Genomic DNA, 14,973 nt, shown 5'->3' with positions numbered 1-14,973 from the left:
GTAATGAGCCCAACTATCAGCCTAGGCTGATACAGCTCAAACGCGACCCTGAGTGGCGCGTTGTTCATTCAAAACGCAGCCCTCAGAATGGAGCTGCCAAAACCAAACGCGACCCTCATAGGCGCGTTCCAATTGAACATGACTCTCAGGAGTCTGTTTCACAAATTAAACGCGACCCTCAGGTGCGCGTTCAAACGAAGCATGACTCTCAGGAGTCTGTTTCACCAACTAAACGCGACCCTCAGGCGCGCGTTCAAACGAAGCATGACTCTCAGGAGTCTGTTTCACAAACCAAACGCGACCCTCAGGGGCGCGTTCAACCAAAACTTAACCCTCAGGGGTCAGGTTCATCATTTAAACGCAGGCCTCGGCCTGGTGTTTACAACTCTCAACGCGACCCTCGCGTTATTTCTCAGGAACGCGATCTTCAAGAGGTCCGTCAGGTTCAGAAAAGTCAGCGTGGCTTTAAAATTCACGTTCGACAAGAACCAATCTCACCTACCCAAGGGCAGGGGGTTCCAACTCCACCTCCAAGTCCGGGGAAAGTTTCCTCCCAAGTTCCTGATCTTCGGGAACTGTTGTCGAGAGGAAAATCAGCAGCACAAACAGCTCACCCATGTCAATGTGAGAGGCTTATCTCGGCAGTCTTGTCAGAATGCCCTTGTTGTGCAACAACACCTCGGCAGTCTGTATTCGACAGGTTGACGAATGTCGTTAGACCTGCCAAACGACAACGCCGCAACAGAAAGAAGACAGTTGAAGCGGAATACCCTCAGGTCACTATCAACATGATCGGCCGAGGGAAGGCCTCGCGTACTGATTCTGACGAGTCACAGGAGAGTCATCCGCCAACTGTCCGAGAAATTTGTGACCAGTTCGAAGGAGTATATCAGAATACTCGGACTCGGACAGGAGCTATTCGCCCGGTTGACTATCAAAAGTTAGCCAAAGGCATTACAACAAGTGAGGAGCATTCGGCAATAGCCGAATCTCAATCTTCAAGCTCTGTCGGAGCACAGGAGGTTTCTGCTTACATGACAGGAAACCCCGAGGACATAGCCAAAAGAGTGGACGAACATCATGTCATGCTCCAGGCGCAACAGGAGACACTTCTCCAATTGAAGGATATGTTGGCTCAGCTTCTTGCTGAAAAAGGCCACAAACCTGAGTCTTCCCGGAGAACAACTTCAAAGGGAAAACAAAAACTGCATGAATATTCAGACCGTGAGACTCACAACCTGGGATCCTCTTCCGAGGGTGAGAGGGAGATCGAGAAAGAACTGCACCCTCAATCTACTAAGGTGGAGGAGCTGGAGGCTCGCCTTAACGCAATTGCCAACAGAAGCGAGCTCCGCGAAGAAGGGGTAGTGCGACCTTACCCTGCTGAGTGGGATACAGCTCCCTACCCACCGAAGTTTAAGGCCCCTACCTTACAACCGTTCGATGGTACAGGATCGCCAAATCAGCACATTTACTACTTCAAGTCCCAAACTGGGGATGTAGTAGCAAACGACGCCATCCTGACCAGGCTGTTCATCGGTACCCTTAAGGGTGTCGCCTTCGAATGGTTCATGAAATTGCCTGCCGGATCTATCCAGAAATGGGTAGACCTGGAAAGGCTATTCTTGGCCAGATTCTTTGAGGACGACACGGAGGTCTCGGTCCCAACTCTTCTTGCCACTAAGCAAAGGAAAGGAGAGTCCATCAAAACCTATGTGGAGAGATTCCGCAGCATGGCATTGCGATGCCCCTCAGGTATGACCCAATCAACTCTGGTTGAAACTTGCAGGCACAACCTGCAGACCCAGCTCCTTGCTCAAATGGGGGTGGCAGAATGTCGCTCCTGGAGACAACTAGTCTCACAAGGAGAACAAGCTGAAGAAATAGTGGCGCGGGTCAAAGCCGAAGAAGTGCCACAACCCAAGCCGCAGCAGCAAAATCAGCAACGCAACCAGAACAACGCCCAACGGTCTAAGGGGAAGGAGACCTTGGCGGCCGACTACACGCGAGTACCACCGCCAAATAAGCAAGGCAAGGCGCCAAATCAGCAAAGAGCGCCCAAGCAGTATTCGTTCAAAGAGGAGCACGTGGATACATTATTCCAATTGCTTCGAAAGAACAACAAGCTGCAATTGCCTGAGGTCAGGAAGCCGGATGAAGCAGGGAAAGTAGATGACCCCAGCTATTGTCGTTATCACAGATTCCTTGGACATCCTACCAAAAAGTGCTATGTCTTCAAAGACATCTTACAGAATCTGGTGAACGCTAATGTGCTCACACTGAAGCCAGAGCAGAAGACCGTATCTACTAATATGATAGCGGTCCAATTTGGTGATTTTCCCCCGGTAGTAACGGCGGACGGCGTCGTCCCCATTCGCAAGGGAGAAATACGTCTGAAGAATGCTGACTTGCATAGTCAGAAGGACAGGGGGTTGGTGCCCCTCACTACCCCAAAAGGGGAAATCATGTGGGTCCACCCTGATCTGCTAGGAGATCAACAATGGACGAACACCCCGTCCAAAAAGAAGGGAGGCAAGGCTAAGTCTTCCAACATGATTAGCCCCTCCATTACTGAAGATGATGACCACCTCAAGCCTCTTACTGATTCAGAAGAGGAGAGGATTGTTCTAGCGGCATACCCAGAAGGCAATCCTGGCACTCGGTCAGGAAAAGCTTACCTGAGAGATTATGGCCAGAACGCTCCAGAGGTCGTGGAACAGCCCCAAGACGCTGGGGGTTCTGTTCCGAAAAAGCCAGTAGACAAAGGAAAACAGAAGGAGCTCCGATTCCACAGAAATCTCCACCAGGAAACTGGAGAGTCGAGCGCTCCCTTCCAATTCAACGTCATGGCGCAGCTGGCCAACATACCGGCCAGGATTACTTTATATGAGCTCCTAAGGTTATCCAAAACTACCAAGGAAGCTCTGATTGAAGCCCTGAAGAATACAGAGAGCTTCATCACCCAAGTCACCCCGGCTCCCGAAGCCTCTGATGATCAAACTTGTCTGCAATGTCTGCAAGCGGCGAGAAGTCTACCCTGCATATCGTTCACGCAAGAAGACATGCAGGTCAAACATGAACATGACCGACCACTGTACTACACAGGATATATCGGATCCTCCGAAATCAGTCGTGTTCAAGTTGACCCGGGCTCAGCACTCAGCATCATGCCCTACAGGGTCATGCAGGTCCTAGGGATTCCCATGCACCGGCTGCACACCACCCAGACTACAATCTTCGGGTTCAATGCAAACAGTACCCGACCCCTGGGAAAGATTAAACTCAGATGCCAGATCGGAGATCTCAAGTCTGAGGTAGCATGCTACATCATAGATGCGGACACGTCCTACAACCTTTTGCTAGGACGACCATGGATACATGCAAACCGCATTGTCCCATCTACTTTGCATCAGGTTATGAAGTACGCCAATGACAAGGGCGAAGTCAGAACCTTGATCGCAGAGAAATACCCCTTCCGAGGAGTAGAAAACTTCCACACCGACTCCGTCTTCTATTTGGAATCCCAAGAGAAAGAAGATGTGGACAGCGGTAATGAAGCTGACATCGAGCCAGACCCCGATGAAGATTGTCCTTGGGAGTTAAACTTTGATGTAATGGGTCAGGGTGAGAGTAATAATGATGTACCGAGTGGGGGCGAGTGGTGCATTAATGAAGATTTCATTTTAGCGTACTTGTCTGATGTCTCTCTTAACAATAAACAAATAGAGAATGATTCTAGTGCAGGTACCAACCCATGGCACGTACTGTGCACCGAGGCGTCACTCACCTTACCAATCCAGTCATCTTTCGCTTCGGATGAAGAAGTGGAGGACGCACAGAAGGCTTTCTTCAAAGTCCCATCCAAAAGGAGAGGGCAGAAGCCGATCTGTTTTGGTAAAGTCAAAAATTCGAGCTTTGGCATCCTTAAGAGAGAGAACTGCAACGCGGTATACGGCTACATCTTTTTGGTTTAAATTCTGAAAGAGGTAGTCTGCCCACGTGGTATGCATAATGCCCCCTCCACGCATCCCAAAGACTTGGGCACATATGTGGAAGTGGCACATCAGCTCCCAGAAAGTAGCACAAATTTCCGGGTGCGCCACCTTCAGTAGAGAAAGTTCCTCGGTGGTGGGAATGAACTCCTCGTAGGGCATTTTTCCAAGCGACAGCCCCGACACTGCCTGCATCTCATGAAGAGCAAAACCTAACTCTCCAGCAGGCGTAAAGAATGTGCAGCTGTCAGGGTTATATTTCTCCAACATAGCGAAGAAATTATGAAGACTCTGCACGACTCCCCGTCGTGTAGCTAACACCGGAATTGTGAGACCCGATTGAGTGAGCGAGTCCTTAAGCTCTTCAAGAACAAAGTCAACCATACGGGTCCACCAACCTCCTTCTCCGGAACAGATCCATCCAGGAGATCTGAACGTCTGAGTAGAGAATTCACCCTGAGTTGCAAGGAATTGGCGAATAAAGATGTTCGCTGGACGTGGCATCTCCTGAACCAGCTCCTTCTTCTCAAACAAACCAGGTCTTAACCCCTTTAGTTGCCCCCCGATTTGCGTACGAGCTCGCCGACCAAATCCAAGCGACACATTCTCCTTCTCTTTTACTATGTCGAAGGTCAAGCCCCGACGGCAGCTCACATTCAGAAAGTAGGAGAGAGGGTACATCCTCTTCATGCTAGGGAGAAATAAAAAGCGATTATCAACTCTCCGCAGCAGCTTTGAGTCTTCCATACATGTGAGATGATCATTAGCTGGTATGGCGCACTGCAAAAAGAAGAAAAGAGTTAGACAACTCAAAATCAAAGTTCAGACGCGAAGTTCAAACAAGTTCAGACGCGAAGGTCGAACCCCGCGTCAAACAAGTTCAGACGCGAAGGTCGAACCCCGCGTCAAACAAGTTCAGACGCGAAGGTCGAACCCCGCGTCAAACAAGCCCAGACGCGAAGGTCGAACCCCGCGTCAAACAATCTCAGACGCGAAGGTCGAACCCCGCGTCAGACAATCTCAGACGCGAAGGTCGAGCCTCGCGTCAGAAAAGTTCAGACGCGTGGGTCGACCCTCGCGTCAAAAATCTAAGACGCGGAGGTTAAACCCCTCGTCAAGAAGATTAAACGACGGAGTCCAGCCCCGCGTTATGGGAACGAGTTTCCTCGTTAATTTCAAGATCAGAACTTGCCGGAGCAAGTTTAATGACCACGAAGGTCGTACTCACCACCGATCAAGGGGAGTTGGGTTGAATTAGACCCACTATGTGTTTTTCTAGTATTATTAATTGCTTAAGTATGATTTCTGAATTTCGAGGACGAAATTCTTTTAAGGGGGGAAGAATGTAAAACCCCGAAAATTTGAATACTTTATGATAAATAATAATAAATATGTTATACATTTATAAATAATATATTATGATGTTTGAGTATGCTAGGAACTGATTTGAGATCAATTCAATGTATATATGTATATATGTGAGTACAAATACACAAATCATGCACAAAGGCCAAGAGTGGGAATCTGGGAATTTTGACCAGTTGAGAGTTTTTATGTTTCTCTCACTGATTCATTAAGAATCCGGAAAAGTGTATAAAACTAAAGTTGTAGGTCTCTTCAAGATCTTTCCAACAAATCTTAGATCACCTTATTCCGAGATCGTATGAGAAAGTTATAGCCAAAATACCAAAGAGAATGTTCCTAGTCAGACTGAATTTCCAGTTCGGGTTTCGGGTTTCGGGTTTCGGGTTTGCTGCTATATATATACATGTTACATCACGGTGCAGATCCTCGAGCCACGGCGGCATCAGGCTTGGAAGCGACGTCGGACTTGGAGGACTTCTTTGGTGCCATTGAATCTCGTCGGAGAAGAAGAATAGTTTTCGCCGGAGATGAAAACGAAATTTCTTTTTCGTTAAATTTTCAAGAAGAGTCAAATGACTCTTGATTTGACCCCTAGCGGTCTATTTATAGACAGCTATGAGCTGTCAAATCCTAACGGACGGGATTCGAGGCCATCAGCCCGCCCAAGCTCGACCCTCGCGTTCGAGTTGATTCAGCTTCCAAACGCGATGCTCACCTACGCGTTCAAATTTCTCAACGCTGAGTTCACCCACGCGTTCCAATCCTCAAGTACAGAAAAGAGATCTCTGTGTTTGGACCATTATGACAGTAATTTCTTGGTTACCAAGGCGACCAAAGCCAGGAAGAAACAAACGACTCCACTGGGGAGTCTGTTGGAGGAGTACAGATAGATTACAGTCAACAACGGCGAAATCATCTGACTCGATCAGGCGGGAAGAGCAATCAATCCACCAAATTCTGGGATCCAAAGTATTCCGAAAATTCGTCCCAGTCAACCGCGAACTTTCGAAAACTTTGGAGGGGGTTCTGTAGGCTGTCTAAAAATCACAATAGATAGCTTATTCAAACAAGCTCCGACAACGGAGGTCACAATCAGACGACTTCCCAATCACTGCATCCGCAACTCCACAATTGCCACAAACGCGACCTCACTTCTGAGATGATTGATCTTGATGGCTGTGACAACAGCATGGCTAATAGCAACTATTAGAGATGCTGATGAGCAGTGGGACGATTTCAGAAATAAAATGTTGGACTCAGTTGGTGAGTTGCTTGATAGAGAGCTATGGGCGAATATTCATCTTTAAGACACTATGGATGTTGATTCCCGTCTAGCTCCTACAACGAAAGCTACAATCAAATAGTTATCGGGTCGGTGAACGAATGTTGCGAATGGAGGGCTTTTCACATAGATCGAGAAGAGTTACAATTCAACGACACTTCCGACGACGGATGAAAACTCTATTCAGCAGTCTTCACAATCTACAGTGAAAGTTATAATCTGACGACTTTCACACTACGGATGAAAACTCTATTCAGCAGTCTTCACAATCTACAGTGAAAGTTATAATCTGACGACTTTCACACTCCACAACAGCTAAAAGCCAGGATTACTGAACAATGGTCCTTGCAACGCTCTACAGAAGAAGTTACAAGTCAAATGGCTCCTTCTGAAACGCGGATGTCATCCCCGCGTCACCAAGTTGGAAATGAAGGCGACCCTCGCGTCGTCAATGCACAAGCCAAACGCGAGCGACCCTCGCGTTCAATGGTGTTCAGCTAACACCCAACTTCGCGTCTCAATTCAAAGAACACGAAGTTGAGTTCTGAACGCCAGATTGGGCGTTTGACTTATTCAAACATAAGTCGAACGGTTCCAAAACCGTTTATCCCACGTCCTGAGGGATTTTCGCCCACGTAGGAGCGGATATAGGGGTCAGTTACAACCTCTTATCCCCCTATAAAAGCTCAACGAACCCAACAGAGCAACAGGTTGGATTTTTGACATCTGAACCGCACAGGTTGGATTCTCAGGATCTCAACCACTCAGGCTTGGAGATTCAGCAGCAACGAAATCCTTAGAGATAGGATTTTTGAATCAAACTCAGAAGATCAAATCTGAGAGGATTCTTCGACAACAGAAAAACAGCTTGATCTTTAACCGAATTTTCGGTTCCAACAACTCTATTCACAGAGTTCAAACTCGTTCAGAGTTCTTAAACTCATTCAGAGTTATTCATAAAACTTTCCACGAAAGTTCATCGTTCCCACGAGATAAAGACGGTCGGATCGTCAACGGAGAGCAAGTTCGACGCAATCAATCGAAGGAAGCACTCCATCGCTGCCAAGAAGAACTCTACCACACCACCTCTCTTGCTATAGTGCACAGGGCCCACGTGAGATTTTAAAAATTAAAATCTCATGTGGGCTTGTGCACTGTAGCAAGAGAGGTGGTGTGGTTGGGAGTGTGGTAGAGGGTGTGCTCCTAATATTATTTAATTTGGAAGAGCCTTCTTTGATGTAAGGAAAATGATAGGGGCACACACCCAACCACATCCCAACCCACACCCCTCTCATATGCTACAGTACACCGGGCCCCACATGAGATTTTAAAATTTTAAAATCTCATGTGGGGCCCGGTGTACTGTAGCATATGAGAGAGGGGTGTGGTTTGGGATGTGGTTGGGGGTATGCCCCTAGTGCCACCCTTGATGTAAACCCATGCAAATGGTGATTCCTTGATCAAATAATGGCTAGTGATATACTCCTTAGGTCTATATTAAAATCCCATGTGAGGCCCGGTGTACTGTAGCATATGAGAGAGGGGGTGTGGTTTGGGATGTGGTTGGGGGTGTGCCCCTAGTGCCACCCTTGATGTAAACCCATGCAAATGGTGATTCCTTGATCAAATAATGGCTAGTGATATACTCCTTAGGTCTATATGTTTCCTATCCTTGAACTAGGGGGTATTTTAACCTTGGACTATGGTCCTCAAATTATGATGTCCTGAGTCTAATTTAATGTTTGTTTTTTTATAGACTGACCTTCGCGCTGACTTTAAATAGTCTTGTTTGTTTTAAAGGGTTCATGATTGTTGGGACTGATATCATTGCCAGAATGACCTTTTTACCCTCCACTCAACTAATATTGAATTAATATATCTGTTTGGCAAGAAACCAGAAAAAAAAAAATCAAAGTTTGAGCTTGATTTTGTCTAAAAAATAGACAGACCACCTTATATTTGTCATAATACAACAAAGAACCCTATTCATTTAATAAAACAACAGTCATAAAAGATAAAATCTAGCCCTAAATTATAAGAGTCACGGAGCTAATTTGCAAATATCAAATGATGAATAGGAACTCAAATTTCCACAAAATTAACACCCGGCTAATGGGATGTAGAACAATTGAATTTGAGAATTTGAAGTCGATTAATTTGCTGTAGAGTTGTTCAATGTGTTAGCCTATACAATTTCATTACGAGGATCAAGCACAATATGGACATAAGATCAACAATGTGACCCGCCATGTCCAAAGGTTAAGCAAGTAACAAAACATTGATGTATGTTGACATACCTAAAATTTAACAGCTAGTTTTTTGTTTTCACTGGTAAACCTCAAAAAATTCTCACCTCTCAACAAGACAGTAAAAAAAAAATCACTATTCCCAATGATATTGCGAAACTCACCGTGGTTCGATTTTAGAATGTACAAAATTCAATTGGCTTAGTGCAAAATCTCAAATTGCAAGGTCTTTTGTGAAATTTTACCCAATTATATTTCATGCCTGCTTCCAGCTTTCAGGGTGTTTGGGAAGCTTTTTTTTTAAGTTTATAAATTATGCTAGCTTTAGTGGCTTTCAGGTTTTATGATAAAAATATTATAAAAAATATTTGGGTAGTATAGTAATTTGTTTGGTCAAATCTATCTTATTTAGGTGAGCTTATAAGTTAGTTTTTTTAAAAGCTAATATATACCAGCTCTTTAAAATGTGATTTATAAGCTAACTTATTTTGTATTTGTTTGGTGGAAAATTTGTAGTAAAAAGACAATGAAAGAAAATTGATTTGTATTCTCTCGATCTTAATTACAATTTGAATTCCCGATTACAAAAGAGAGGAGAATGATCTGGATTCTCCCATTTGTTTAATTCTGGGTTCTTCACGGTGGCAATGAAGTGCCTCCCTCGAATACTCGCGTCGAGTTTGCTCTCTGTTGACGATCCGCACGTCTTGATTCATTGGAACAGTATCTCCTCCTCACGATTTAAGGCTGTGGAGGACTTGCATGACAAGTTTGAAACTCTTTGATTAGTTGATAACTCTGAACGAGTCTGAAAATCTATGAAAGAGTCGATTTAATCGAAAGTCGGTTATAAGCCAAGGATGAAGAAGATCCTATTGCCGATCTCCAAATCTTCAGTCGAAAGATGAAGGATCATCTTTTCGCTGCCAAGTCCCAGCTGAAGGATCAGAACCGAAGGATCCGAGCCCTCAACTAAACTGATTTTTTAGTTATTTATAGGGGATTAAGGGGTGTAACCGTCCCCCTTAATTCACTCCTAAGTGGGGCTAATGGGATGTAACCGCCCCTTAAATCACTCCTGAGTGGAGTTGTGATCCCCTCAGATCGTGGGAAACCATTTTGAAACTGTTCAGCTCGTGTTTGAACGAGTCAAACACAAAATCCGCGTTATGGCGTGAATTATGCATTCAAACGCAGTGTCTGGAAGCTCGGACACCGCGTCTGGAAGCTCGGACGCAACGTCTGGAAGCTCGGACGCAGCGTCTGGAAGCTTATTTACAGCAATTGGAAGCTGCGTTTGCAGCGATTTGGAAGCTGTGTTGGCAGCTTGTTAGAAGCTGCGTTGGCAGGATTTAAGAGCTGCGTTTGGCAGCGGATAGAAGCTGCGTTGGCAGCTTTGGTGCGGCCGAACATGAGCTACGTTGGCAGCTGGGTTTGAGCTACGTCTGGAGCTGAATGTGAGCTACGTTTGTACTGCGTCAGCGGCTGTGAACGCGGTGCGTCTTGATGCTGGTACACGGGGAGGACTTCCGTATCTTGGTTTGAAGAGACCGTCGATTTGTAGTCTTTTTCTGTCAAAGCGTTGCAAAGATCGTCATATTGTAATATTTGCTTTAGCTCTTTGATATGTGAGAGTCGTCAGATTGTAACTCCCGATGTTGATTGTGAAGGCTGTTGATTAGAGCTTTCATCAGTTGTTGTGAAGGTCGTCAGATTGTAACATTCATCGATCTACGTGAAAATCTTCAAATTGTAGTCTTCTGGAAGCCGTCGAATTGTAACTTTCATCATCAGTGTTTGATGGGGATGAGCTATCTGCAGTGATTTTTAGACAGCCTACAGTATTTTTATGACGCCCCGATTGATTGGTCAATAGTTGATTCGTGTGCACGGTTTGTGCATGTTGCCGCCAGTCGACCGATGTAAGGAATAGGTCGACTGGTCAGTGTTGTTTTGTGAACTTGTTAATTTGACGCGTGAGTTGATCATGAACTCGAAGTTCTGGTCTGCACATCAAGACACGTACTTGATCATTGGAGTACACGTACTGGAGTTAAGCGCACACGAGCATTTGGAGGTGCGAAATCTATATTTTTTGTTTGTCATGATCGAGAGTGACATATATTACAATTCATGATAAGTTTGGATGCTTGAGTGAGGTTAGTTGGTATATCGCAATGAGACCACGATAGACTACACTTAGAGTGTGTTAGTTAGTATACCATAATGAGACCGTGGTAGACTACACTCTATGATACATCATTCCAGATTGGGCTGATATACCTATTTCCTCAGGGCGTTTGAGTAAGGTAGGTGATACCATAGGATATTGTGAGCGCCTTACTCAGTATCATTATTTTTATGTTAGAGGATCACACAGATTTATTTTCATGCTCCCATGTTATCTTCCTCGAGAGTAGGGTAGAAGACCGATGCTGTCATACACGACATATATTAAGTGAGTTTTTTTACCGGATTATTATTCTTGTGACCGTGCCACCTACCGAGGGTAGTGTATGTTAACGTATTGTCCTTTGTTTTATTATTCTTATTCATAGGATTTAAGGTTGGTATTTAGCAATTCACAATTTGAGATATGAGGTATATACATGAGGGTTTTCTTATTTGGATTATTTCGTTCGACGTACCAATTCTCGTGTTGTGGATTTCTAAATATCAATTTCCTATTAGTTCAGGATAGATGATTTATATATCTATATGTACTAATTTATATTTTTATACTCCTAACCCCCTTCCCCACTGGGGGCGGTGGAGATGATTTCGCTAGCACTTTGACGCTAGTTATTTTTCCTCTTTTCAGGTAGCGAGTCAGACGTCCAGAGAGTCGTAGGTTGACGGAGATTCAGCTTAGCTTCTGTCATTTATTATTAGTAGTTTATTTGTGCTCCACGGTAGATACTTATTGCTTATTGTCAAACTTTAGAGATGAATTTCATGTTGGAGGTAGAGCGCCTTAGTATTGTTTTCAATTGACTCTATGTGTTGAGATATTTCACATTTGTTTCAGATATCAGTTGTACTTTATTTTCTTGTTGGGACACACTTATATTTACTTTTGGATCTTTTCTCTATATTGTGTTCCTTTCATTATTATCATTGTTCTATCTGCTTTGTGCAGGGTCAAAAAATTGAAGTTGATTGATTCTTATTTTAAGAATGAGTTCTATCACTTGGTACCTTTTACAATCACTCACTCTCTCGATTACAGAGGAAGAGAAGATAGTTTTGACTTCTTTTTTGTTTAATGTGGGTTCTAGGTGGTGAGAGGATGCTTCACTTGATGCTTGAGTCAAGATTGCTTCTTGTTGACGATCAAAAATAGATCACGAATGCTCCTGTTGGTTGCTAAATGATTTTCGAAGTGAGATTTTGCCAAAAGGTTCAAAAGTCCCTTCTTTATAGCTGCTTACGACTATTTATAGAGCTTTAGTATGTAACTGACGTGCCACAATCGTGGGGTCGGGGGCGTAACCGACTCATGAGATTTAGGCCACGTGTCTGACTGGATCTTCGTGACCGTTACAACCTAATTTAATGTGGGTGACGAGCTTCGCTGTGTTGGCGAACCTCGTCCTTGATGTCGAGCCTTGTTGCGTGGCGAGCCTCATCTTTGATGTTGAATCTCGCTGCGTGACGAGCCTCGTCTTTGATGTCGAGTTTTACTATGTGGCGAGCCTCGTCTTTGATGTTGAGCCTTGCTGCGTGGCTAGCCTCGTCTTTGACGTCGAGCCTCGCTATATGACCTCGTCTTTGATGTTGAGCCTTGCTGCGTGGCTAGCCTCGTCTTTGACGTCGAGCCTCGCTATATGACGAGCCTCGTCTCTAAAAATGATTTTCAATGCTTTCAGGCAAACTTCTGGATGATGTTCTTCTTCACTTACGAGGTTTGTTGTAACAAGGTGTGACTCTCGTCTTCCTTCTGGCATTTTTGGGTGTCTACAAGACCCCCTTTAAAGTTTTTAGATCTGAATCGGGCTGCATGGGGTCTGAAATACTTTGAATTTTCTCGACTATAACAGATGATGTTTGTTTGGTAACTCAAGCGAACTTAGCTTCACCGCTTGGGAGATGAACCTCATGTTTTGTCATTTCTGAACATCTCAAGACGAGGCTCAGTCTTGTCTCAATTAAGTCTTGTCACTCTGTATGAACTTCATCAGACCCATTAATGTTGCACACCTTTTCTAGGCTTGATAGGTGGTTGCCAGCTGGAGCCTCGAGATTTTCTCCACAAATCTCGTCCGCAAATCTCATTCGCAAGAGATCACAACTGCAGAGTTGGCCGCTAATCTCGGCCATTGATTCGATTTTTCCCGCTCTTATATATAGGGCATGACGACTTGAAGCGTCTCTTCTTCTTCTTCTTCGAATTTTCTTGAGCCGTTGAAGCTTTTCATCTCTCTAGCTTTTAACTTTTTTTTTCTCTTTGAAAACTCTGATCTTTCAACCACTGCGATGGCCCCAAAAATTACTACTGGCAAGGGTAAGGGCAAGAAGGCCACCGGTTCTTCAGATGAACCTGCCACTTCGCCGACTTTCTCAGGTAGTGTATCTAAACGTATGGTTTGCATTTCCGAACTGATGAACTGTGCCTATTTTAGGCTTGAGTTTCTTGAGGGAGATGAACAGTTCCCCTTTCTAAGATGAAACTCATCCAAAAGATGATGTCTTTTAGTTAGATGAATTTTCGTATGTTTGATGAATCCCGTATTTTTGACGAGGATCATTTGTTAGACGAGGCTCATCTGTCTAACGAGATTTGTCTGTCTGACGAGGTTCATCTATTTTGACAAGGTTCATCAATCAAACGAAGTTCGTCTGTTTGAACGAGGCTCGTCAATCAAATGAAGTTCATCTGTTTGAACGAGGCTCGTCTGTGTGATGAGGTTTGTCTGTTTGACGAGGTTTATCTGTTAGACTAGGTTCGCCAATTTGGTCAAGTGTACATGCGAAAACGTAGGATAGGTCAAAGGGCGGCGCGTGGCGATGGAGCCTGTTAGACCCTAGAGGGGGGGTGATTAGGGTCTTATGCTAATCTAATCCGATTAAATGCCAATTAAAATATATTAACAAGTTATCCTAGCAAGTATGAAATACAACAATGTATATGAGCTAGGATAAGCAATATGAACAACAAGATATATCCTAACAAAGAGATATAGGCAATGTATGTGCAAGGATATATAAACTCAAGGGTAAACAATCTAAACTAGATAGTGGGCAATATAATCAACAAGCAATATACAAAGGCGATATAAGATATGAACATAAAAGGAAGTGCGCCAATGCAATTACAAACAAACAATATGATTACGGAGTTCGGTCCCCACGACCTACGTCTCCGCTCCTCACCTCGAGGAGATCTCCACTATCACAATCGGGTTTTCTACGTTCACCCGAACAATGTTTACACTTCACAATACAATCACTATGCAATCACACCTCACACACTAAGTGTTGGTCCTAGCCCGTGTCCTCCTCCTCAAGTGCTCGGTTACAACCTCTCCCTAGGCACGTCAACCAACGCCACTCCTCTTGGATTCGACCCCGTCTCTCACCACACACTTCTCTCGGTGTACAAGTGTATTACAAGTGAATCCTCACAATTAGGCTCAATACAAAGTGTTTGTTCTCTACAATGAATGAGAACGAATTATAAGCTCACTCTCTAAGTTACACAATCCCACAACCCAATTATACTATGAATGTAAATACAATAAGCTCAATAGGTTGTGTGTGAACAAAGAGATAAAACAATATAAACTCAATATGAAATCTAGCTTATGAAATTAAGAACAAACTTATAAAATGCTAGAATTGAGTTTAAGGAAACTTCTCTATAGATGACAAGAGAGAGGGAGAAGAATGAATGCTCAAACACCAAGGATGATCTCCACTTGCTCTTGTGAAATTTGCTCCACAAACCAAACTCTTGTAAATGCTTAAAAGCTTTTTAAACAAACACTAAAAACAAACTTAAACCCTTGATTAAAACTTTCTTAAACTAGTTTTAAAACTCTCTTGGTTCACTTGAAAAGACATCAGCAATGGGGTATATATACCCACT

This window comes from Asparagus officinalis, chromosome 5 (assembly GCF_001876935.1).
Source record: "Asparagus officinalis chromosome 5, Aspof.V1, whole genome shotgun sequence".
Taxonomy (NCBI): Eukaryota; Viridiplantae; Streptophyta; class Magnoliopsida; order Asparagales; family Asparagaceae; genus Asparagus; species Asparagus officinalis.
Note: the sequence above shows the minus strand (reverse complement) of the source record.